We start from the raw sequence: 22,978 nt of genomic DNA, 5'->3' as shown, positions 1-22,978 counted from the left end.
TTCCCTCTTGTATTTTACTGCTGCTATAAATTACTCAGGGACTTTTGTTCTGGGCAGTGACATGTAAATTCAGTAAACCAAAACTGACCTAGACTTATAAAAGTGAAAGATAGTCAGGGCTCTCTGCTTCAAATGTGGTAGGGCTATAAAAGTGCCCATTGGCCATCGCTGATCTAGACTAAGACTAATTCCTAATTCCCCCCACTCCACCCGCAACACACATTGCAATAGTCCCACTCTCTCTTCCCCACCCAAATCCTCTTGATCGCGGCTGCCGTAAAATTCAGGAGCAAGCATTTCGCAGCCAAAGGAAAACGACACCAAGGAAAATCAAAGCCAAGTTGACCTTGCGTTAGATCTGTCCGCTGTTAATTCCTGCAGCAGTCTGCAGGGCTATCAGAGCAGAAGCATAAGAAGTCAGCTGAAAATGCACAGTGGGATGGCATTGTCACATAAAGTTCTATTGTGAATTGTTTCACTCTGAAGTCCTGGAGGGCAGTCCTCTGGGTTCAACTCACTTTTCAGCCTTTGCGCCAGAATGACCAACCCGCCACGCCAGCCTTTCTCAACCTCGGGTCCCCGGATTTTCTGGAGCTACAACACCCATCACCCCTGATCACTGACCATGCTGGCTAGGAATGATGGGAACTGTAGTCCAACAACATACGAGGACTCGAGATTGAGAAAGGCTGGTTTAGATTGTCTCCAGATCGTAGGGTTCACTTTGGTGCTGGAGACTATTTATTTACTGCATTTATGTCTCAACTGTTTCTCCAAGGTGGCATACATGGTTCTCTCCTTCCTCTGATAATCCCCAAAGCAACCCTGTGAGGTTAGGCTGAGAGGCAGCAATTGGCCCAAGGTTACGTTTTGTGGCCAAGTGGGGATTGGAACCTTGGTCTCCCAGGTGCTGGTGATGAATGAATGAATGAATGAATGAATGAATGAATGAATAATATGTAGATGTGAAAACACCCCACAAGCAGATCAGGATGAATGCTCATGGTTGTATAACTGACCCATAAATACATCAAAACAAATAATCAATAAAGACCAGAAATAATCTAACCTCTGCACACAAAAGCTTTGGGTGTGGAAAGTTATTAGTTTTGAGTGGAGTTGTTGAGTGAGGGGCAGGCAGAGGGGTTGTTGGTTTGTTTGGCTCTTGTTCTTGCTTTTATTATGCATTTTGTGTTTTTATCTTGTGTTTTTATGCTGTGCCCTGAGATCTACGGGAGAATGGCAGTATCCTACTAATACTACTATTAACTTTGTGCAAGCAAATCAGGATGAGTGCTAATAAACAGGTGATTTGGAGGAATCCTAAGAAGGCACAGATCATTTGGCATTTATCCGCTCCCCAAGCACAGCAAAGGGCTGTGTGCCCCCAAAATTCCACCATTCCCATGGGCTCAAGATACAGAATGCGACCCATCAAGCTGCCTTGAAGGCAAAATCCCAATGTCAATCACCTGGTCGATTCTGAAAGCCTGTCTCCGAAGTACGTTGCTGCAACTGATGATCAGCTCCCCGATGGTGACAGTGACCTCCTTTGACCTTTGACTGGTGCCAATCACCCGATGTCATGATGACGCCAGGTGACTGACAGGTGGGTGGTCCTGCCCACCTTTCAGAGTTGGCTAGGGTGGGCAATTTAGGAATCCGGATACAGTTCCCCACGCCTGACCTACACGAAGCCCTCGGCGTGGCTCACTCTGCCTGGGCAGACGCTCCTGCCCACAGTGCTAACTCAGGACAGAAGATAGATTGACACCAGATTCCAACCTTCCCTCGCTGCTTCCCTTCCCTTCCCCATCCAGCGCTGGGCAAACGCCACTCGGGGGATCACTTGGTCCATCAGGCAGCTGGTTTTCTGCTGCAGGATGGGGTTACACAACCTTTGCTGGCACAGGCACAGTACTGCAAAACATTCCCATGCCAGATATTTGATCTCGGTATAACAGAAGTATTCGCTGGGAGCAATTGGTGCATTTTACTAGCAGGTCTTTTACTCATGTGCAAGGGCCCATCATCTGGCAGAAGAAATGGTTGAAATGCTCTCTCTCTCTGTGTGTGTGTGTGTGTGTGTGTGTGATGTGTACAGGAGCCCAACAGCCTCTTTGATTCAACACTTCCAGCCAGGAAGGAGGAGGAGGAGGGGAAGGCTCAGCTTGGACGATCAAAATGGCTGCCTCGCCATCTCAACGCAGCCCCACAAAGATGAGCGTGACAGACATTCCTCCCTCTCCTGTCCTCCCCCCATGCGAGGGTCTCTGCTTTCCAGCTCTCCCCTCTCCTGGTGAGCTCACTTAATAATGCATAACCCGGAGCCGAGGCAGCTCAATCCGCTGGCCCAATAATAACACAGACCGCGTCCCTGCCATCAGGAGTCGGGTTACTGTCATTTGGGAATCCAACAGATGGAAACTCTGGGATTCTTTCCATGTCATTGCCGCTTTGGAGGTCTCCCACTATAGTAAATTACAAGCATGTCATAATCCCAGCGTAAGAGGTCTGGGGAGGGGGCTGGGGCAAAGGGAATAGATCATCTTGATGAGCTATAGCCGGCTGCCTTGCCAGAGCCCAGGGTGTGGTTGGAAAGCAAGCGTTGCAGCAAACCTTGCAGAATAATAGAATTGCAGTGTTGGAAGGGACCATGAGGACTATCTAGTCCAGCCCCCTCCAATGTGGGAATCTTCAACCCAACATGGGGCTGAAACCCACGAACCTGAGATTGAAGAGTCTTGTGCTCTGCCAACTGAGCTATCCTACTGCAGAAGCTAAGCAGGTCTGAGAGGGGTCAGTGCCCCAAGAAAAGGCCACCCGCAGACTTTAAGGTTGTGGTTCCCAATGTGGGGTACATGCCCCACAGGGGGGCGATATGATTTTTAAGGGGGGCAATACAAGAATGAGTTATTAACAGTTGTGACGTTAGCACATGAGAGTGCTGGAGGTGAAATAGTTAAATAGGTACCCAATCAGAACCCAGGGGGGTGGAGTCAGAGGGACTATAAAACCAGCTCTGGGAGGGGCGAAGGGAGGAGTTTGTTGGAAGTTGGGTGGTTGGTTGGAGTGGGAGTGAATTGGGATAGAGTCTGTGGGTAGATTGAGTTAGTGTCATGAAATAAGCTGAGTCAAGAACACTTAGGGGCTAGGAAGACAAGTAAATATCTGAGAGGTGGTTTAGTGAGTAAGAGCAGGTAGCAGAAGTTATAGGTCTGGATAGGCACCCCATGACTGTAATTGACCGAGACCGTTTATGAAACCACACGCTTGTTAAACTTCAATAAATAAACAGAAGTATATGTTCCAATTTAACCTTGACTGGACTCAGTATTGTACCAGGTAGGGCCTGGGTGGTGGCAGCGTGAAATTGAGTGGTGGCACAGGGATCAATAGACGGTGAAACGTCCGGGGACCCTGTGTGATCGCCACAATAGTGAATAGCCTTTTAGGCTTCCTCCACGTGAATAGTTCACTTTTTGAATAATAAGAATTATCTGTCATGGGGGGGGGGAGCGGGCTTCAGGATTTTAGAGATGCTTAGGTGGGGCATGGCCAAAAAAAGGTTGGGGACCACTGCTTTAAGGGCACCATGGAAGAGCTGTGTTAAATATATAAGCGAGACCTGCACAGTGTGGGGTATTTCAGGCCAGTGCACACCCCCAGGACAAGCCATTCCATTCTCCATCGCACCCAGATTTCCAGTTTGTTGTCTTTAATCGCAGTCAGCTTTTCATGGCCCCTGAGTCAGTCACCATTGGGCTTTGGCGGGCAACATCTGGTTGGCGCTGTGGGTTAAACCACAGAGCCTAGGGCTTGCCGATCAGAAGGTCGGCGGTTCGAATCCCTGTGACGGGGTGAGCTCCCGTTGCTCAGTCCCTGCTCCTGCCAACCTAGCAGTTTGAAAGCACGTCAAAGTGCAAGTAGATAAATAGGTACCACTCCAGCAGGAAGGTAAACGGCGTTTCCGTGCGCTGCTCTGGTTCGCCAGAAGCGGCTTAGTCATGCTGGCCACATGACCCAGAAGCTGTACTCTGGCTCCCTCGGCCAATAAAGCGAGATGAGCACCGCAACTCCAGAGTCGGCCACGACTGGACCTAATGGTCAGGAGTCCCTTTACCTTACCTTTAACTGGTTGGCCACTGTGAGAAGAGGGTGATGGACAAGGTGGACCGCTGGTCTGATGCAGCAGGCTCTGATGTTCTCATGTTAGGGAAAGTTACATGGGGTGATACTGTGGGTTGAGTTGCAACCTGTTGCAGGTATTCCCTCCTCTTGAGATTTCCTTCTCTCTCTTTTGGAAGTTTTGGAAATGGAGTCCAGAAGGACATACATGTGGCACCCACCCTCCGCAGGTGAAACAGTTTGCAACTGGAGAGAGTGTATTTTGGGCTGTGGCACCACAATTGATAGCTCAGCTGGTAGAGCATGAGATTCTTAATCTCAAGGTTGTGGGTTTCAGCCCCACGTCGAACGAAGAGATTCCTGCATTGCAGGAAGTCCAGATGACCTGCATGGTACCTTCTAATGCTACAGTTCTATGATTCTAACCAGTGAATGCCCTTTCCTGGTGCTAATTTTGGGTTTTATCTATCTATCTATCTATCTATCTATCTATCTATCTATCTATCATCTATCTATCTATCTATCTATCTATCTATCTATCTATCATCTATCTACAGTGGAACCTTGGGTTGTGGACGTAATCTGTGATGGAGGCACGTCTGCAACCCGCAGCATTCACAAGCTGAAGTGCCGCGTCTGCGCAGGCGCTGGCACAATTTGACGCTTCTTCACCCCATCGTTCAGCCCGGACACTGAGATCCAGCGCCGAGGGCCTTCTGGTGGTTCCCTCATTGTGAGAAGTGAGGTTACAGAGTGCCAGGCAGAGGGCCCTCTCAGTAGCGGCACCTGCCCTGTGGAACGCCCTCCCTTCAGATGTGAAGGAAATAAGTAGCTATCTTGTCTTTAAGAGATATCTGAAGGCAGCCCTGTTTAGGGAAGTTTTTAATATTTAATGCTGTATTGTTTTTAACACTCGATTGGAAGCCGCCCAGAGTGGCTGGGGAAACTCAGCCAAATGGGCGGGGTATAAATAATAAATTATTATTATATTATTATTATTCTGCACATGTGTGAAGTGTGATTTAGGGCTTCTGCACATGTGCGAGCAGCGAAACCCGGAAGTAACCCGTTCCAGTACTTCCGGGTATCCTCTGGTCCGCAACCCGAAATCTCGTAACCTGAAGCAACATGAGGTATGACTCTATCATCTATCTATCTATCTATCTATCTATCTATCTATCTATCTATCATCTATCTATCTATCATCTATCTATCTATCTATTTATCTATCTATCTATCATCTAATCTAATGTACCTTTTTATTTGTTTCAGCATCAGGCGTGGTTCCAGCCACTTGTGGGAGATTCAATTGAAGTTCTTACTTTGCTGTGACCACTAAACCAAAAGGAATCTCCAAAGAGGGAGGGGTAAATAGGGCATGTGATTTATTTGTTATTTTACTTGTTCATTTATAAGATTTCTTACCTGCCCTTCACCAAAGGTCCCAGGGCATGTCACAACTAGGAATGGACAGATCTCTCCATGTCTTCCACCATGTTTCTCATTTTTCCAGTCTTAAGAATCTATTCTGCACATTTGTGCAGCGATCTGTGGATTCCACCCTCAAAATCCTCATGAGCATTTAAATGTGGCTTTCTCACAATAAACACATTTTTGGATGAAGTTTTGAGCAATATGCACATATTCACAATACAATTTTCTCATGAAAATTTACCAGTATTTTTGCAGGTTATTTTCACGAATAGATGAGTTCTATGCACAATTTCACCCTAACACAGAGCTTTCCAAATTTTTCACTTGGTGACACACTGCAAAATTCAGATAAGTGTGAATTTCAAAGGATTGCTGGGTGTCGGTTCACGTATGGGTTTGAGAACTGTGAATTAGGTCGTTTCTCATTGCAATGCAAGCAAAATCAGATTTCTGCCCCATCCCCAGTTACAACACAATTGCAGAAAGGGATTGAAGAGTAAAATATAGAAAAACAAACAAAACAGCTCTGGTGAGAACAGAACAGCGTAAATTCAGCTAAAGTGGTGGGTTCCACAAAGCAGAATACCATAACTGCCAAAGCCCAGGGAACAAAGGTGCTAATGCAGCTCTATAGGGAACCCCCCCTGCAAAACAGGGAGTTTCCTTGATAAATAGGGAGAGTGGGTGTGCAGGATATCGCTAATAGATGGCAATCCACTGGTTGTCTATTTGTTACAATAACAAATTCTAGGTGATGGTACCATTAATACATAAAGCCCTCAATTTAGTTGAGAAACTGCCTTACTCCATATGTGCTCACTAGACAACTTCGATCTGCAGAATTAGCAGTTATTATATTTGTTCCGCACTTGTAAGAAATCGATCTTGTAGCATGTCATCATCGAAGCTTCAGAACTCCCTGCTTATTGACACCCGCAGGCAGATGCTGTCACTATAATTCTGCAAAGAAGCATTTTTGATCAGGCAAAACTATCCAGAAATGCAGAAGTCTAAATGTCTTCTCACCTGTTCTTTGTTTTGTTTTTTACAATCCATTTAACATTTCAAAATTTGACTTCCTTTCCCCCTCTTTCTGCGGCTCCTTAAATTTATTTTTTAATATCTTCTGCATATCCAAAATCATTTAACTTGCTCATTTAATTATCTACTGTAAATATATACTCTTCTACAACTGCAGGTTATTAACAACAATCCTGCTAATGTTTTTATCTGTTTACAAGTTATCTGTAATATTCAATGAACCATTTGCATGGATTGTAAAACTAATGAAATGTATAAATTTGAAAAGTATAATTAAAAAAGTAATCTGTTGCTGTTTTATTGCTTTACTTTATAAACTTTCTGAGGAGCTCTTTTTAACCCTTTCTCACTGATAATTTTATGTTTTGTTTCTGCAAGCTGCTTAGATGGCCTGTTCACAATCAAGCGGCATATATTTTTGTTAACTAAATAAAATGCTTGCTTGCTTGTTTTAAAAGGGGGAGGGAATCTCATTCCCAGTTCCTGCACTGATCTGGTGCCTCTGCCGGGACTTTGCTGTGGCCAAAGAGCTTCAGCCAGCCTTCCCTTCTGCTCTGTCAAGGTGGTAGAATTACACCGGATGCCAGGATCTAGGCAGGCCCCTGGCTCCTAGCCTTTTTATCCCTCTGGGGCCATGCTTCATCTTTTGTGACCCTCCAGGGATCTGGAGCATCGCAGATGGGAGCCGGCACCTGTTCCCTCGTGTCTCTACTTTGTCGTGTCCAATGCACACTTGACGGCTCTCCGTGCAGCTGAGCACAAGGGAGAAGCCACAGCAGCCACACCAAATATGTCACGGCTGGTCGCTTTGGGTGCAGGATAGAGACAAGGGGACTTAAGGGAGGAGATAAAGAGCCCGTTGGGAGGCAAGCCTTTAAACCTGCCACCCAACTTTTGGCCCTAAAATAACTCCTTGCTGACCATTTATAGTTTAGATTGATGGTGGGGGAATGCGAGGATTATTAGATAAGGCCTCGTCCGCCCCTAGGACAGTTATAAGCGTGCTCTGGGAAGAGGATCAGGTTAGCCACTATATAAATGCCCGGGCAGATTGGCAGAGGTGTCGCGAGAGCACCCGCGTGAGTGGAATTCCAAGGTACATCCTGCTTTAAGGCTGACATTTTGAGGGGAAGCAGAAAGATAGTCTCTCTGGAAACCTGTGTCTACTCGAAACATGCCTCTCTCTGTGTCTGTGTGTGTGTTTATGTACAAGTCGTAACACAAAGCAGCGCCAGCTAAGCAGCTCACCAAAACCCGGATCAGAATAGCGTCCATTGTGTTAGTCCATAGACTGGATCAGAAAGCTCACCAGGATCAATGTTGTTTACCTGGCCGATGCCGTCCCTAGAGCCGGTCCTACCATTAGGCACAGTGATTTGCGGTGATTTGGGGTCGTCTTTCATGTTTAGTGAGCTGGATGGTGCAATTAACGAAGGCTGTCGCAGTGGTGCAGGGAGTTTCAAACCTCTTGTTTTACCTCAGTTAAACACACAACCATTTTGCCCTCCCCGTTCTCCCCATCCCGGAAATGAAACCAAGTTGATCAAGGGACAGCCCAGAATCTGAGAAGGGTGGGGTTAGGTTGACCGAAGGGAGTTTTTGTTTTACTTGCAGATAATTATTTCCCCAGAAATTCTTCGAATAAAGTATAATAATAATAATACCTGCCCAGAATGCCCTGTAAATTGAAAGCGACAACACAGCAAGTGAAAAGTTGGCTTAGGACCTTTCTGTATGGAAGCAAGCTGCATCCACAAACAGTTGCCAAGGGCCCACAGCTGCTGCTGCTGAAGCTACAGCTGCCGGGACATCCCTTACTGGTGCTCTGATGTGTCCTGGGCAGCTGCCATTGTGGTTGCCCACAATTGCTCACCATAAAGCACTGAGGACAGACTCCCCAAGCGTCCCTATTTTCCAGGGACAGTCCTGGATTTACAGAAGCCACCCCAATTTCTGATTTGATCCCAGAATGTCCTGCTTTTCCTTAAAGGTTAAGGGACCCCTGACCATTAGGTCCAGCCATGGCCGACTCTGGGGTTGCAGTGCTCATCTCGCTTTATTGGCCGAGGGAGCCGGCGTACAGCTTCTGGGTCATGTGGCCAGCATGACTAAGCCACTTCTGGCGAACCAGAGCAGCACACAGAAACGCTGTTTACCTTCCCGCCGGAGCGGTACCTATTTATCTACTTGCACTTTGATGTGCTTTTGAACTGCTAGGTTGGCTGGAGCAGAGACTGAGCAACGGGAGCTCACCCCGTTGCAGGGATTCGAACCACCGACCTTCTGATCAGCAAGTTCTAGGCTCTGTGGTTTAACCCACAGCGCCACCCACATCCCTCTGCTCTTCCTCAGGACGGCCCTATTTTGACTGGAGAAATGTTGGAGGGAATGGAGTCATCTGACCCCCGAGAATTGGAGAAAAGTAACTATACAACCTTTAGAAGACATCTGAAGGCAGCCCTGTATAGGGATGTTTTGTAACATTCAATGGCTGATGTACAACAACAACAATTATTATTACAGTCATACCTCATGTTACAACCACTTCATGTTACGTTCTTTCGGGGTACGTCCCACGGTGACCCAGAAGTACCAGAAAGGGTTACTTCTGGCTTTCGCCGCTCACGCATGTGCAGAAACGCAAAATGACGTCACGCACATGCGCAGAAGTGGCAAATTGCAAACCATGCATGCGCAGATGCGCCACCACAGGTTGCGCTCTTTTCATGTTGCGAACGGGCCTCCAGAATGGATCCCGTTCGCAACCAGAGGTACCACTGTATTATTATTGAATAAGACATCCCTATTTTCATTGGAGAACTACTGAAGGGTGCAATCATGCTAGTGAGCATAAGCCGAGCTTTGCTGGATCAAGCTGGTGCCCTCCTTATTCTTACACTGGCTCGTCCGATGTCTCTGTGTGCCTCCCTTATCCTCAACACAGCCCTCCCTCTCTCCTGCATACACTTGAGTCGATCTCCAAGCCTGAGTTAACCTACCTCATGCAGAGCGGGGAAGCCAGATGGGTATGAGGGACGTGCACACAAACCTCCTGCCTTGACCTCCCAGATGACATGATTTGGCGTTTGTGCAGCAGAGATGCTGGCGGTGCTGAAAGAAGGGAACTGAGCCCTACTGCAAGTCCTCCATGCATGGCTGCTGCCCAAGCACCAGGGGTTGAAGCATCCAGACCTCCAAATCATCTAGGGCTGTAGCTCAGTGGAAGAGCATCTGCCTCTCATGCAGAACGTCCCAGGTTCGATCCCCGGTGTCTCCAGGTAGGGCTTGGAGAGAGCCCTGCATGAACCCCTGGAGAGCTGCTGCCAGTCCACCCCCCAGTTGTTCTCAGACTCCTTATTGGGTGAGCAACGCAGCCAAGCAACACAGTTGGAGCCTCCCTCCTCCCTGGCCGGCAGGGAGGGAGAGAGAGGAGCTGCTTCCTTTGAAACCCGGAAAATTTAAGGGACATCATCAGTAAGGGACAGCAGCAGGCCACGGCACTGGGATAAGGGACTTTCCCGCCAAATAAGGGACGGTTGACAGCTATGGCTAGATGGACCCTAGATGGACCCTAATGACACTGGGTGATATTTCTATCCATTGTACCTCTTGGCTTCCAGAGTGGGTTAAGAACATAAGAATATAAGATCAGCCTCCTGAGTCAGGCCAATGGTCCATGTAGACCAGCACCCTGTTCTCACAGTGGCCAATCATGTGCCTATTTGGGAAGCTTGCAAGAAAGTGCCATTCAGATGTGCTGAGAGAGCACAGTTGCATTGACTTCCACCTATCCCACAACACCTCCTTTACCTCTCATTGTGTCTTCCTGTTTTCCTTATCGTCTCTATCCTAACATCTAGATATAAATTCGTCTTTCTTATCCTGAATGGTCCAGATGGTCCAGAATGAAGTCAATGTTTTTCTTTTTAGTGTTTATATTGTAAGATATGGATTGGGGACATGGGTGGCGCTGTGGGTTAAACCACAGAGCCTAGGACTTGCCGATCAGAAGGTTGGCGGTTCGAATCCCCTTGAGGGGGTGAGCTCCTGTTGCTCTGTCCCAGCTCCTGCCAACCTAGCAGTTCGAAAGCACATCAAAGTGCAAGTAGATAAATAGATAACGCACCGGCGGGAAGGTAAATGGCGTTTCCGTGCGCTGCTCTGGTTCGCCAGAAGCGGCTTAGTCATGCTGGCCACATGACCCGGAAGTTGTACGCTGGCTTCCTCGGCCAGTAAAGTGAGATGAGCACCGCAACCCCAGAGTCGGCCATGACTGGACCTAATGGTCAGGGGTCCCTTTACCTTTAAAATGTGGATTTGGTTTTTTTGTATGTTGGTTTTTGTGTTTTGTGTACAGTGGTACCTCGGGTTACATGTGCTTCAGGTTACAGACTCCGCTAACCCAGAAATAGTGCTTCAAGTTAAGAACTTTGCTTCAGGATGAGAACAGAAATCGTGTAGCAGCGGTGCAGCGGCAGCAGGAGGCCCCATTAGCTAAAGTGGTGCTTCAGATTAAGAACAGTTTCAGGTTAAGAACGGACCTCCGGAATGAATTAAGTATGTAACCAGAGGTACCACTGTATTGGTATTTTTTGTGTTGTTGCTGTTGTGTGGAAAATACTAATATAAATAAATAGATAGATAGATAGATAGATAGATAGATAGATAGATAGAGAGCACAGTTGCTGGGGCTGATGGTGGCCCTAAACATCCCAATATTCACCTGCTTCCAACCACCCTCCTGCTAACTCAAGCTGGATTCCCCACCCGCAAGTCCAGCCTCCTTGGCCCCCTCTGTTCCGAACACACATCCAGGAAGGCGGCGCATATTCTGAGCACAGGAGCGCAGCAACGTGCTGAAGCAAGCAACCGGCACAACCCCCTTTGCTTATTTATTTAGGCGCATTAGGGGTTATCCAGGGTAGACTCTGTTACAGAAGAGGGAAGAAAACAAGCCTACATTTGCTCAGCAGGGAAGCCGTAGCCCTCAGGAGACCAGAAAGCATAGCAGCACCTCAACGCAGGAGACTGGTGGCATGGCAGCACGAATACACAGGGGGCCAGGGAGCAGGCCTGGCTTCACAGAGGAGCTGAACACTTCAGTGACCCTGGAACAGAGGACACAGGTGGGGCACAGGATGTTCTTGCAAGGCCAGGGCTGATCTGCTTAGCTCAGCATCCCCTGAAACTCTGATAGGCTTGGCACATTAGATGCAAACATTTTAAAATCCCAGATGGCTGCTCTCTCTTTCTCTCTGCCTCTTTTTAAGAGAAAAAGGAGCCAGGGTGTGTGTGGATTTACAGCAGAGAAAAAGCAGGGGTGAGTGTGCTTAACCCATTTCCCTCCCATCGCTTTTCTACTGCAACTCTCCCTCTCTGCTCCTGAGACTCCTTCCCCATAGTAGGAAATGTAAACGGAGGTTTCCCTTGAAGCACATTTTGTTTTCTGAATTGCAATAGGCAAAGAGAGTTACTGCACGTGATTCTTCCATCCCAAAAGGTTTGGTGTTAGCAGAAGACATTTTGCTGCCCAAAGCAGTGCCTCCCTGCCACTCCAGTTTTTAAAAGCATTGCCACTCCCATGAGCTTCCAAGTAAATCCTTTACACTAATGCCAGGGAACCAATGTGGGACCCTTCAGATGTTTCGGACTACAAATCCCATCTGCCCCAACAAACATTACCAGCGGTCAGGGATGATGGAAGTTGTAGTTCAGAAACATCTGGAGGGCCAAAGGTTCCCCATCCCTGCCTTATGTTCTCGCGTTCTTCGCTCATGTCTTTTTTTGGGCACCAGCTGAAGATGTTCTGTTTAAATGAAACCTTGGCTGGATCTGGTTTAGGGCTACATCCATTTTTGGTTACCAGGCCTGCTGGCTTGGGCCCGGGACTGTGAGTGCCCAGGGCTATGCACACTATGGGTACAAGGGTGTCTGACATCAGCACACCTGATGTCGGCACCCCCTGTGGTGTGCTGATGTCACACACACATGCCAGCAGGCATGCAACGGCCCGGGCACATTTTTGAGAGGGGCAGAGACATCACCTTGCCAACAAAGGTCCGTATAGTTAAAGCTATGGTTTTCCCAGTAGTGATGTATGGAAGTGAGAGCTGGACCATAAAGAAGGCTGATCGCCAAAGAATTGATGCTTTTAAATTATGGTGTTGGAGGAGACTCTTGAGAATATCAAATCAGCCCTGAGTGCTCATTGGACGGACAGATCGTGAAGCTGGGGCTCCAGTACTTTGGCTACCTCATGAGAAGAGAAGACTCCCTGGAAAAGACCCTGATGTTGGGAAAGATGGAGGGCACAAGGAGAAGGGGACGACAGAGGGTGAGATGGTTGGATAGTGTTCTCAAAGCTACCAGCATGAGTTTGACCAAACTGGTGGGAGGCAGTGGATGACAGGAGTGCCTGGTGTGCTCTGGTCCATGGGGTCACGAAGAGTCGGACACAAATAAACGACTAAACAACAACAACAACAGTGACCAGGCACACACTCCCACAGGCTCCTTCATTGGAGCCAGGCCCCTCACGCCCAGTGGCAGCTCTGCTCTCAGGTCAGGGCTTTTGCTGCAGTGGAGAAACATGACTTTCCTTCTGATTAAGAGGAGTGGCAGAGGCAACCATGCCATTTTGCAAAATTAAGCATTCATTCTTCAGGTACCCTTCCATCATTTTATTCCTTGCATGGTTCATTTCCCATCTCCATCCCGCTTCCATTCTAAGGCCAACACAGCAGCCAGTCAGCAGGCAGCCACCCAGGAAGTGGTGCGGAACGAACGGGCTTGTATGTTTCAGGCTGAGGTTTCATCCTCCTGCAGGATGCTTTCTGCAGAGTCTATCCAAGGAAGGAAGAGGCATGGAATGTGTGATGACAGCAGCCTGCAGAGAGGCTGTCGGCAGCCATCTAAGTCAAAGGCTGTCATGAGAGCCGTGGGTCTCTGGCCTTTCCGATGAGCTAAAGCTGGTATTCAAAAATGGGAGCCCCAGTAGAGGGGATATTTTCAGAGGGTGCGTCTTGATAAATGCACACAAGCTGGAATTGAGCCAGAGGAGGACATGAGCCCTGTTGAATCAGGCCAATGGCTTTTCAAGTCTGACATCTTGGGCAGCCAGATGTTAGTGCAATAGACCTCTCTTGCTGCTGCTTCCCAGCCAGTGGTTTTCAGAGACAGGCTGTGTCCGATCATGGAAGTAGGATATAAAGTAGCAGCTGTTGAGAAGCCTTATTCTCCATGAATTTGTCTAATCACCCTTTAAAGGACTGCTGTAAAGCATCTGCTGGAGGAGACTCTTGAGAGTCCCATGGACTGCAAGAAGATCAAGCCTATCCATTCTGAAGGAAATCAGCCCTGAGTGCTCACTGGAAGGACAGATCCTGAAGCTAAGGCTCCAATACTTTGGCCACCTCATGAGAAGAGAAGACTCCCTGGAAAAGACCCTGATGTTGGGAAAGATGGAGGGCACAAGGAGAAGGGGACGAAAGAGGACGAGATGGTTGGACAGTGTTCTCGAAGCTACTAACATGAGTTTGACTAAACTGCGGGAGGCAGTGGAAGACAGGAGTGCCTGGCGTGCTCTGGTCCATGGGGTCACATGAGTCGGACACGACTAAACGACTAAACAACAAAAAGCATCTGCAAATGCAGTGGTAGAGCCCAACTGGTGCTCCTACTGGTTCCTTTACACACAAACCCGTGCATCCCTCCTCCCTCCTCCTGGAAAGCAACAGCAACCAGGGAAGCTGGCACAGCGAACCCACCTCATTTGGCAAGCTACTTCCAGAATTCCTGGGTGCCTTCAGTCTTCAGCTCAAAGCAAACCTTCTCTTCTCCTGATTGCCTGTTTTCAGATTATAGATATCGATATGCTCCTTCTCCTCTAAAGGAAGCCAAAAGATCTAAGTGTCCACAATGTAAGAGGAGTCTGCTGAATCAGGCCCATGGCCCATGTAGTCCAGCATCCTGTTCTCACAGTGGCCAACCAGAAACCCCCAAGCAGGGCCAGAGCACAAGGCATTCTCCTCTCCAGTGGTTTCCAGAAACTCACATTCAGAAGCATTACCTCCTCCAGCTGTGGAGGCAGATCATAGCCATCATGGCTAATAGTCACAGAGCCTTCTCCTCCATGCCCTCCCCCTAATTCTCTTTTAAAGATGTCCAAGTTGGTAGCCATCACTGCCCCCAGTCATTAAACTAAAGGCAAAGGAATCCTGGATGGTTAAGTCCAGTCAAAGGAGACTATGGGGTTGCAGAGCTCATCTTGCTTTTTAGGCCGAGGGAGCTGGCGTTTGTCCACAGACAGCTTTCTGGGTCACGTGGCCAGCAGGTCTAAACCGCTTCTGGAGCAGAACAGAACAGAACAGAACAGAACAGAACACCGTGATGGAAACCAGAGCGTGCAGAAACGCTGTTTACCTTCCTGCCACAGTGCTACCTATTTATCTACTTGCACTGGTGTGATTTCGAACTTCGAGGTTGGCAGGAGCTGGAACAGAACACTGGGAGCTCACTCCATCACGGGGATTTGAACCAACAACCTTCTGATCAGCAAGCCCAAGAGGCTCAGTGGTTTAGACCACAGCGCGAAGGAGGACTCTATTTTATCTGTCCACAGTGCTCCTGCATTCAGCTTCATTGCGTGTCCACGAGATCTGGGGTTATGAGAGCTGGAGAAAAACCTTTCCTCTAGCCACTTTCTCCATGCCAAGAATAATTTCACAAACTCTTGCCATGTCTCCTCCTACCCACCTCTGAACATAGAAGCCCCAAACATTGCAACCCTTCCTCATCCCTCTCTCCCTGGAACGTCTCACTCTTCCCAAAGATGGGCAACTGTTTCCTCCCTTTCCTCCTGGTGATTGTGGGGTATTTATGAAATACCAGGAGAAAGTTAATTAAAGGAGTCAGCCGCTGGCACATGGTGGACGTACCAAGCACACGCCAAAAGCTAAAGGAGGCCCAATGGGAGCTTGCGTCTTGTAATCCTGCTGAAATGAGATAACCATCCTCCCTCTTTGCTTAGCTTCATTCTTCTTCTCTAGCACACAAGCTGCCACTACAGGGCATTCCTCCCTGGGCAAGCGTGCCTGGTCTGGTCTAGCCCAGGAAGCAGTGGGGCAGAGCTGTTCTTTTCTGGAATGCTAACCAGTCTGCCTGATAGATGTGCACAATTCCCTTGAGCTCTAACCTGCTGCCATGCCTCCACGAAGAGATCTTATCTCCTTTATTATAGCCAGCATTCACTCTTGCGAGTGGTATTTGGGTATGTAGCAGGGTTTCAAGCAGAGAGAAAGGGCTTGCTATTTCTCTCTTCTTTTTTAAGAGGTGGGGGGTGGGTGGGAAAATAGCCCTGTTATATATTCTTTCTTGCGTTTCTTTTTGCCAATCCTATTTTGTGCAAAAAGAAGGGGAAAGCTCTTGGAACAGAAGTTCCAGCTCCTTAGATTCTTCTTGTCTTCCCTTCCCACTTGGTTCTGGGAGGGAGCTAGAAAAGGCGCCTTCCCAGTGTTTGGTGAGAAAAAGCAAAACGCCTTAAGAGCTAAAGGCTGGTTCGTTTTAATTAAACTTTCTCCCAGTAGCTCAAAAATATTCCATGTCAGCAGAAGACACACTTTGACAATTTCTATATATGAAAGAGCCCCCCTGTTGATATTAGGTAAAAGGACCCCTGACCATTAGGTCCAGTCGTGGCCGACTCTGGGGTTGCGGCGCTCATCTTGCTTTACTGGCCAAGGGAGCCGGCATACAGCTTCTGGGTCATGTGGCCAGCATGACTAAGCTGCTTCTGGCGAACCAGAGCAGCGCACGGAAACGCCGTTTACCTTCCTGCTGGAGCGGTACCTATTTATCTACTTGCACTTCATGCTTTCAAACTGCTAGGTTGGCAGGAGCAGGGACCGAGCAACAGGAGCTCACCCCATTGCAGGGATTCGAACCCTGCAATGCAGGGATTCGAACTACAAGAAAAAAGATTCCACCTAAACATTAGGAAGAACTTCCTGACAGTAAGAGCTGTTCGACAGTGGAATTTGCTGCCAAGGAGTGTGGTGGAGTCTCCTTCTTTGGAGGTCTTTAAGCAGAGGCTTGACAACCATATGTCAGGAGTGCTCTGATGGTGTTTCCTGCTTGGCAGGGGGTTGGACTCGATGGCCCTTGTGGTCTCTTCCAACTCTATGATTCTATGAACCGCCGACCTTCTGATTGGCAAGTCCTAGGCTTTGTGGTTTAACCCACAGTGCCACCCATGTCCCTTAGCCTGTTGATATTCCTTCACCGCAAAACACCCACACAAAATCATGCTGCATCAATGAGGGAAGGAGCTGTCAATTTTGATCGCTCTCCGTTTCTGACGTTTCCAATCTTCAATTCTGTTCTCCGAATTTCAGAAAGCGAAATTACATTCAGAAAGCGAATATTCAGAAATTTGCTTTCAGAGAAAGTGAATTAGGTTGGTTCACCTTTAAATGGAAACTGAATCCTAATTTTCACCCATTCCTCTTTGCCTCTTCTTGTAGGGGCAACTGTCAAAGGCACATTGAAGTACTATCGGAACAATGCTTCTTGTGATCCTGGGCATCTTTGGAAGAAATCCATTATTTTCAGGAATGTGTGTCCTTCCAAGGTATGTCCCCGATCTTGGCTCTCAATGGCACAGAGGATGCCCATATTCCTTCAAGTACTTAAAAGCACACAAACACATCAAAGAGTTGAAAGTGCTCCAGATGTGTTACTGGAGTGGAAGAAAAGAAATGCATTGTTTTTCATTGCGACAACTATGCTTGGGTCAGGCTTGGTGCATTTGCCTCCTATGGGCTAAAGGGGAGAAGAGGCTGCCATTTTGCCAGGGGAGAGTCATTTCAGATCTAGGTCCAGTTACCCACAATGATCAACATGTCCCCACTAGGCCAATGGCTGATGCATTTTTTTAAAAAAAGTATTGGAAAGAATTGTGTTCTGATCCATCAGTTCCTATCCACCCTTTAGCTCATGTAGACCTTTAAAGAAAACAACCATTCCAGTGTCCTATTGTTCAGCCTGGACACTGAGGTCCACCTCCAAGGGTCTTCGGGTGGTTCCTTCATTGTGAAACGTGAAGCTACAGGAACCAGGCAGAGGGTCTTCTAAGAAGTGGCACTCTTCCTGTGGAACACCCTCCCACCAGATGTCAAGGAAACAAACAACTATATGACTTTTAGAAGACATCTGAAGCCCTGTATAGGGAAGTTTTTTTGATGTTCAATGTTTTATTGTGTTTTTAATATTCTGTTGGGAGCTGCCCAGAGCAGTCTGGTCAGATGGGTGGCATATAAATAATAACCTTCTTATTCAGCACCCTTCCTCCCCTAGGAGTGAAATTGAACAGGCCAAAACTTCGTTGCAAACCAGCTTGTGTTTTTCAGAGCTCTATGAAATTTGTCTGGATCTATATAACCTTACAAAGCAACCGGTTATCTTGGTTGGTGTCACATTGAGAATTAAGCAAGCAATGGGTATCGGACCATCGCCTCCATCGCATCTCCCCGCCAGAAAGTTCACAAGAACATGAAAACATAAGATTCTGCTGGATCAGGTCAATGGCTCATCCTGTTTTCATAGTGACCGACCAGACGCCTGTGGGAAACCCTCAGGCAGAGTCTGAGCCGGCGAGCCCTCTCACCGCCTGTGACATCCAGAACCTGGCATTGAGGAGGAGGAGGAGGAGAAGAAGAGGAGGAATTTGGATTTGATACCCCGCTTTATCACTACCCAAAGGAGTCTCAAAGCGGCTAACAACCTCCTTTCCCTTCCTCCCCCACAACAAACATTCTGTGAGGTGAGTGGGGCTGAGAGACTTCAAAGAAGTGTGACTAGCCCAAGGTCACCCAGCAGCTGCATGTGGAGGAGCGGGGAAGCGAACCTGGTTCACCAGATTACGAGTCTGCTGCTCTTAACCACTACACCACATCGGCCTCTGACAGTGGAGGCAGAGCATAGCCACCCTCTACACTTCTCCTCCACGAAACCTTCCAGTCCTCTTTTAAAGGCATCCAAGTTGGGAGGCCATCACTGCCTCCCGTGGTGAGCAAGTTCCGCAGTTCAACAATGCTGCGTGAAGAAGTATCCCCCGTTCTTAAGTGGCAGGTTTTCGTTCTGCCTCCTCTCCCCCTTCGTAGGCCCTCTATTGCATTTGTGTGATGATATAACAGATAGTTTGGGGGGACGTTCCGCTGGGGCAATGGTCCTGGGTGCATTTTTCGGGGAGGGCTGTGACGCCGCCTTGACAGCCCTGTTTGGCGAGGTTGGGATCGAAGGGCGCATGTCTGTTGTGTCCTTCTCACCCTGCCCTGCCAGGCCCAAGCCAATTCCCAGCCTTGCAAAGAATCTGGGGGCTGGCACCGCTCTGGGGCATTGGCGGCAAGGGCAGGGCTTGTGCAGCAGGCTCCCGTTCACCCTCCACACCCCACTCCACTGGTGTGTGCACCTGCCCCGGGCACCGGCAAACCACACTACGCCACTGGTGGCATGGAAGCGCCACAATGAAGTCACTTTAGAAAAAACAGTATACCTGTTATATAGGCCCACTCCAGCGAGGCTAGGTATGGGGGTGTGTTTTTTGTTATGCAGAATCCTTTTCTTGTATACCCAGCACAAAATCCATCTGCTTTCTTTGTGGGTTAAGCAACCTGCTGGAAGGGGTGGGCCTCCCCCTCCGCTCTAGGTTTCTTTTAGATATTAAAGCTATTGTAAGCTAAATATTTCACACTCCGTTCCAAAGGCAGACTTAGACAGGGAGCAGGATATGCTGTGGGGTATCTCCACGGCCACACTCTGCAGATTTGCCTTCCCAGTTCCTTTCCAAGGGATGATCTTGGCAGCAGATCATACAGTTCGATGTAAACTGTGTCCATTGTTAACTTGGCCTAACATTCTTCGTGGCTGGAACAACATTCCCCCCCCCCCAGCGCCTTGAGCCGAATTGTTGCTGAATCCCCTGAAGTCTTGTCGGCTATTTTTATTTAGCTATTCTTCCCACACCCCTCTTTTTTCATATTCACCGAAACAAAATAAAGGGTTTTCCTTTCTCAACCTAGCTTTGGACTGAGGGAAAATGAAAAGGCTGTTTAATGTCTAGTAGAGCCGATTGTGATAAAAGGATTCGTTTTTGTTGTTGTTACGCTTAGAAATAATTCAGAGTAACCGGCTGAATTTCCTGGATGCCCGGAAAAGTAAGTCCAGACTCTTGCATTGTTTGCAGATTGCTATCTGGAGTACGGCGATATTTTCCCCCGACACTCCGAGAGGCCAGAAGACATGTTAGATTGTGCATGCATAGTTATAGAAGGCCAACAGGTGAATGTTGGATTCTAAATGCAGTCCTCAAAAGAGGAAAGGAAGATGCCCTAAACTAATTTGGCAAAATATACCCAATCATGATGGATGCGATCCCACTTCTAAGCGTTTGAACATCATTTCCTCAGGGGCAGCCATTCAAAAAAGGAACAGCCCACCATAGTAATTGGATGTGGACTCAACACTGGAAAAAAGGGATGTGGGTGGCGCTGTGGGTTAAACCACGGAGCCTAGGACTTGCCGATCAGAAGGTCAGCAGTTCGAATCCCCACGACGGGGTGAGCTCTTGTTGCTTGGTCCCTGCTCCTGCCAACCTAGCAGTTCGAAAGCACGTCAAAGAGCAAGTAGATAAGTAAGTACCGCTCTGGCGGGAAGGTAAACGGCATTTCCGTGCACTGCTCTGGTTCGCCAGAAGCGGCTTAGTCATGCTGGCCACATGACCCAGAAGCTGTATGCCGGCTCCCTCGGCCAATAAAGCGAGATGAGCGCCGCAACCCCAGAGTCAGCCACGACTGGACCTAACTGTCAGGGGTCCCTTTACCTTACAACACTGTAAGGTTAAGGTAGCCTATTCTGTTTGCCCTTCAGCTTGAAAATGCTCTGCCCTTTTCAGAGGTCCTCTTCAATTCCCGCTGCCCGTTCTGCTGGGACTCGTTTTCCTCCATCAGCACTAATCCATAATAAATGAAGAGCAGTTTAATCGGTTGTAAAGTGGAGCCTCCTAAAAGCTTAATGGGGATGGTTTTGTGGGGGAACTGAGCATCGTCATTTGTAATCTTGCTACACACACACACACATTGCATTCCAAGGGTTCCATGTATATGCAAAAATGCATACACTAGAACCGTGCCCCTCATATGAGCATCCTTATCCTTCTGCAGCTGGTGCACAAGTGGTCCTGGACCCCCAAGCAAGGTCTGCTCAGTACATGGGCTCTGGGATGCGCTTGGGAGATTTTGCAGAGCCCTCCAAATTCCCATGAGATTTCGCGTGACCATTCCCAGGCTTCCAGAGCCGGTGTGCTGAGTGGGCCTTGCCAGGTAAGCGAGGCGTAAGTGCTTAAAAACTCTTCCCACACTGGGAAAACCCAGAGCAAAAAGAAAAAAAAGAGCTCTTAAGCTTTCTGCCTTGTGCACATTTTAATTGGTGCAATTTCAGACGGCTGGACTTCAACTGCACAAGATAAACGAGCGTTAAGATGCTATCATATTCATATGCATGCGCACATGCAACATCTACAACCTGAGCTGGTGAACATTTCATCCCATCCGAACTGCTGAGTCAGTTCCTCAAAACTTACCGAGTGGGTATGTTTGCAAATTCCATACTGTTTTACTAAATATATCAAGGGCAGTGAGTGCTATGATCTCCAGATGTTGATGGATTCCAAACCCATCGTCCCCATGGCCAATGGGTGGGGATGATGGGAGTTGTATTTCAGCAACATCAGAAGAGCACCTCATTGGCTGCCCCTGCAACATACCAATGGAAAGGTAGCTTCTGTAGATTGACACCCTCAGGAGCCCACCCTGAGGTCCACCTGCAGCTCCTTTGTCCTGCCCTCAGCTAGAAGGAAGTCTGTACCGGAAGGCAGAATCACCAATAGGAGCTAGAAGAGATTGCTCTCCATAAAATATGCACCTAATTGTGCTGTGCCCAGGTCAAGGCCAGCTCAAGACATTTTGCTACTTGAGTAAGTTTCAACCACTCTGCATTGCCCAGGCAATCCCAGAATGGGGATTTGGGGGGGGGGGGCGCAGGGATTCCACCCACTTTGCATTTAAAGGGAAGTTGCCTAATCCTCACTTTCCAGAGCAAGATGTAAACTGTAGTGTCCTTCAAAAAACCCACTTCTCAGATTTTGCAATGCAGTTCTCCAGCCAAGTATTGTGCACAAATACACACACATACACTGCAGAAAAGTGTCTATAAAATGCATATATTAGTGAAAATAATATAACAAATGCATTATGTTAGGGGAAATTGCATTGCAAAAATTGTGTTGGTTATATACACGCAATTTTGCTTATTAATAGAAATCCTCACGAAATTGCTGAAAGAAATTCCTTTTAAAGAAAATGTAGAAATGTAGTCCCCCTCCTCCACGAAGTCATCCAATCCTCTTTTAAAGGCATCTGGGAATGGTGGCCATGACTGTCTCCTTTGGTAGCAAGTTTCATAACTTTAAATATGTGCTGCATGAAGGAGTTTCTTTTATCTGCCCCAAATCTTCCAACGTTCAGCTTCACGGGATGTCCCCTGTTCTGACGTTTGAGGGAGAAAAACCTTTCTCTATTCACTTTCTCCATGCCACGTATCATTTTAGGAACTTCTATCATGTCATCATTTACTCACATTTTCTATAAACCATGAAGTCCCAAACGCTGCAACCTTCCTTCATCGGTGGGTCTCTCTCCAGCCTCTGGATCACTTCGTTTGCCCTTTTCCAAACCTTCTCCAACTCTGCCAGATCCCCAAACAGGCCAAGGGGCTGAATCAGAGGCACTTAAGGTGGTATAGCTACCTTCCCAAACTTGGGTCCCCAGCTGTTTTCGGACTACAATTCCCATCATCCCTGACCACTGGTCCTGCTAGCTAGGCATGATGGGCGTTGTAGTCCAAAAACAGCTGGAGACCCTGCTTTACACCATACCACTGCTCTAGTGCAGGACTTTACACTTATCTGAAGCACCCTCTTCTTATATGCGACACTGAAGTAATGTGCTCTTTTGCCAACTGACCTGCCACCCCATCAACCTCTCCCTGGCTCAGCTAAAAAAATGATGCACACCAGGGATTAATATGGTCACCCGCATTCTATTAAGGCCCTCTTCCAGAAGGAGTGGATCTAGGAGAAGATCCTTCTCCAACTACCACTCCTTGATAGATCTCAAGTAAACCACTGAGAATGCAGCATCTTTGAAGAGCACCTCATTGTACCCGGGGTAGGGAACTTGTGGTATTCTAGATGTCTGGGGTCTCTCTAGCCTCTCTCAGCCCCAGCAAGCATGGAAAGCAGTCATGAATGATGTGACCTGTA

General features: G+C 47.9%; 1 long non-coding RNA gene across 1 annotated transcript in view; it reads left to right on the top strand.

The window, feature by feature from the left end:
* Nucleotides 1–22,978, top strand: part of LOC307208969 — a 380,739-nt gene that overhangs the window by 313,454 nt on the left and 44,307 nt on the right. The window lies entirely within an intron of this gene.

The sequence above is a fragment of the Podarcis cretensis genome (genome assembly GCF_951804945.1).
Source record: "Podarcis cretensis genome assembly, chromosome: 1".
Taxonomy (NCBI): domain Eukaryota; kingdom Metazoa; phylum Chordata; class Lepidosauria; order Squamata; family Lacertidae; genus Podarcis; species Podarcis cretensis.
Note: the sequence above shows the minus strand (reverse complement) of the source record. Positions and strands in the feature narration are given on the sequence as shown.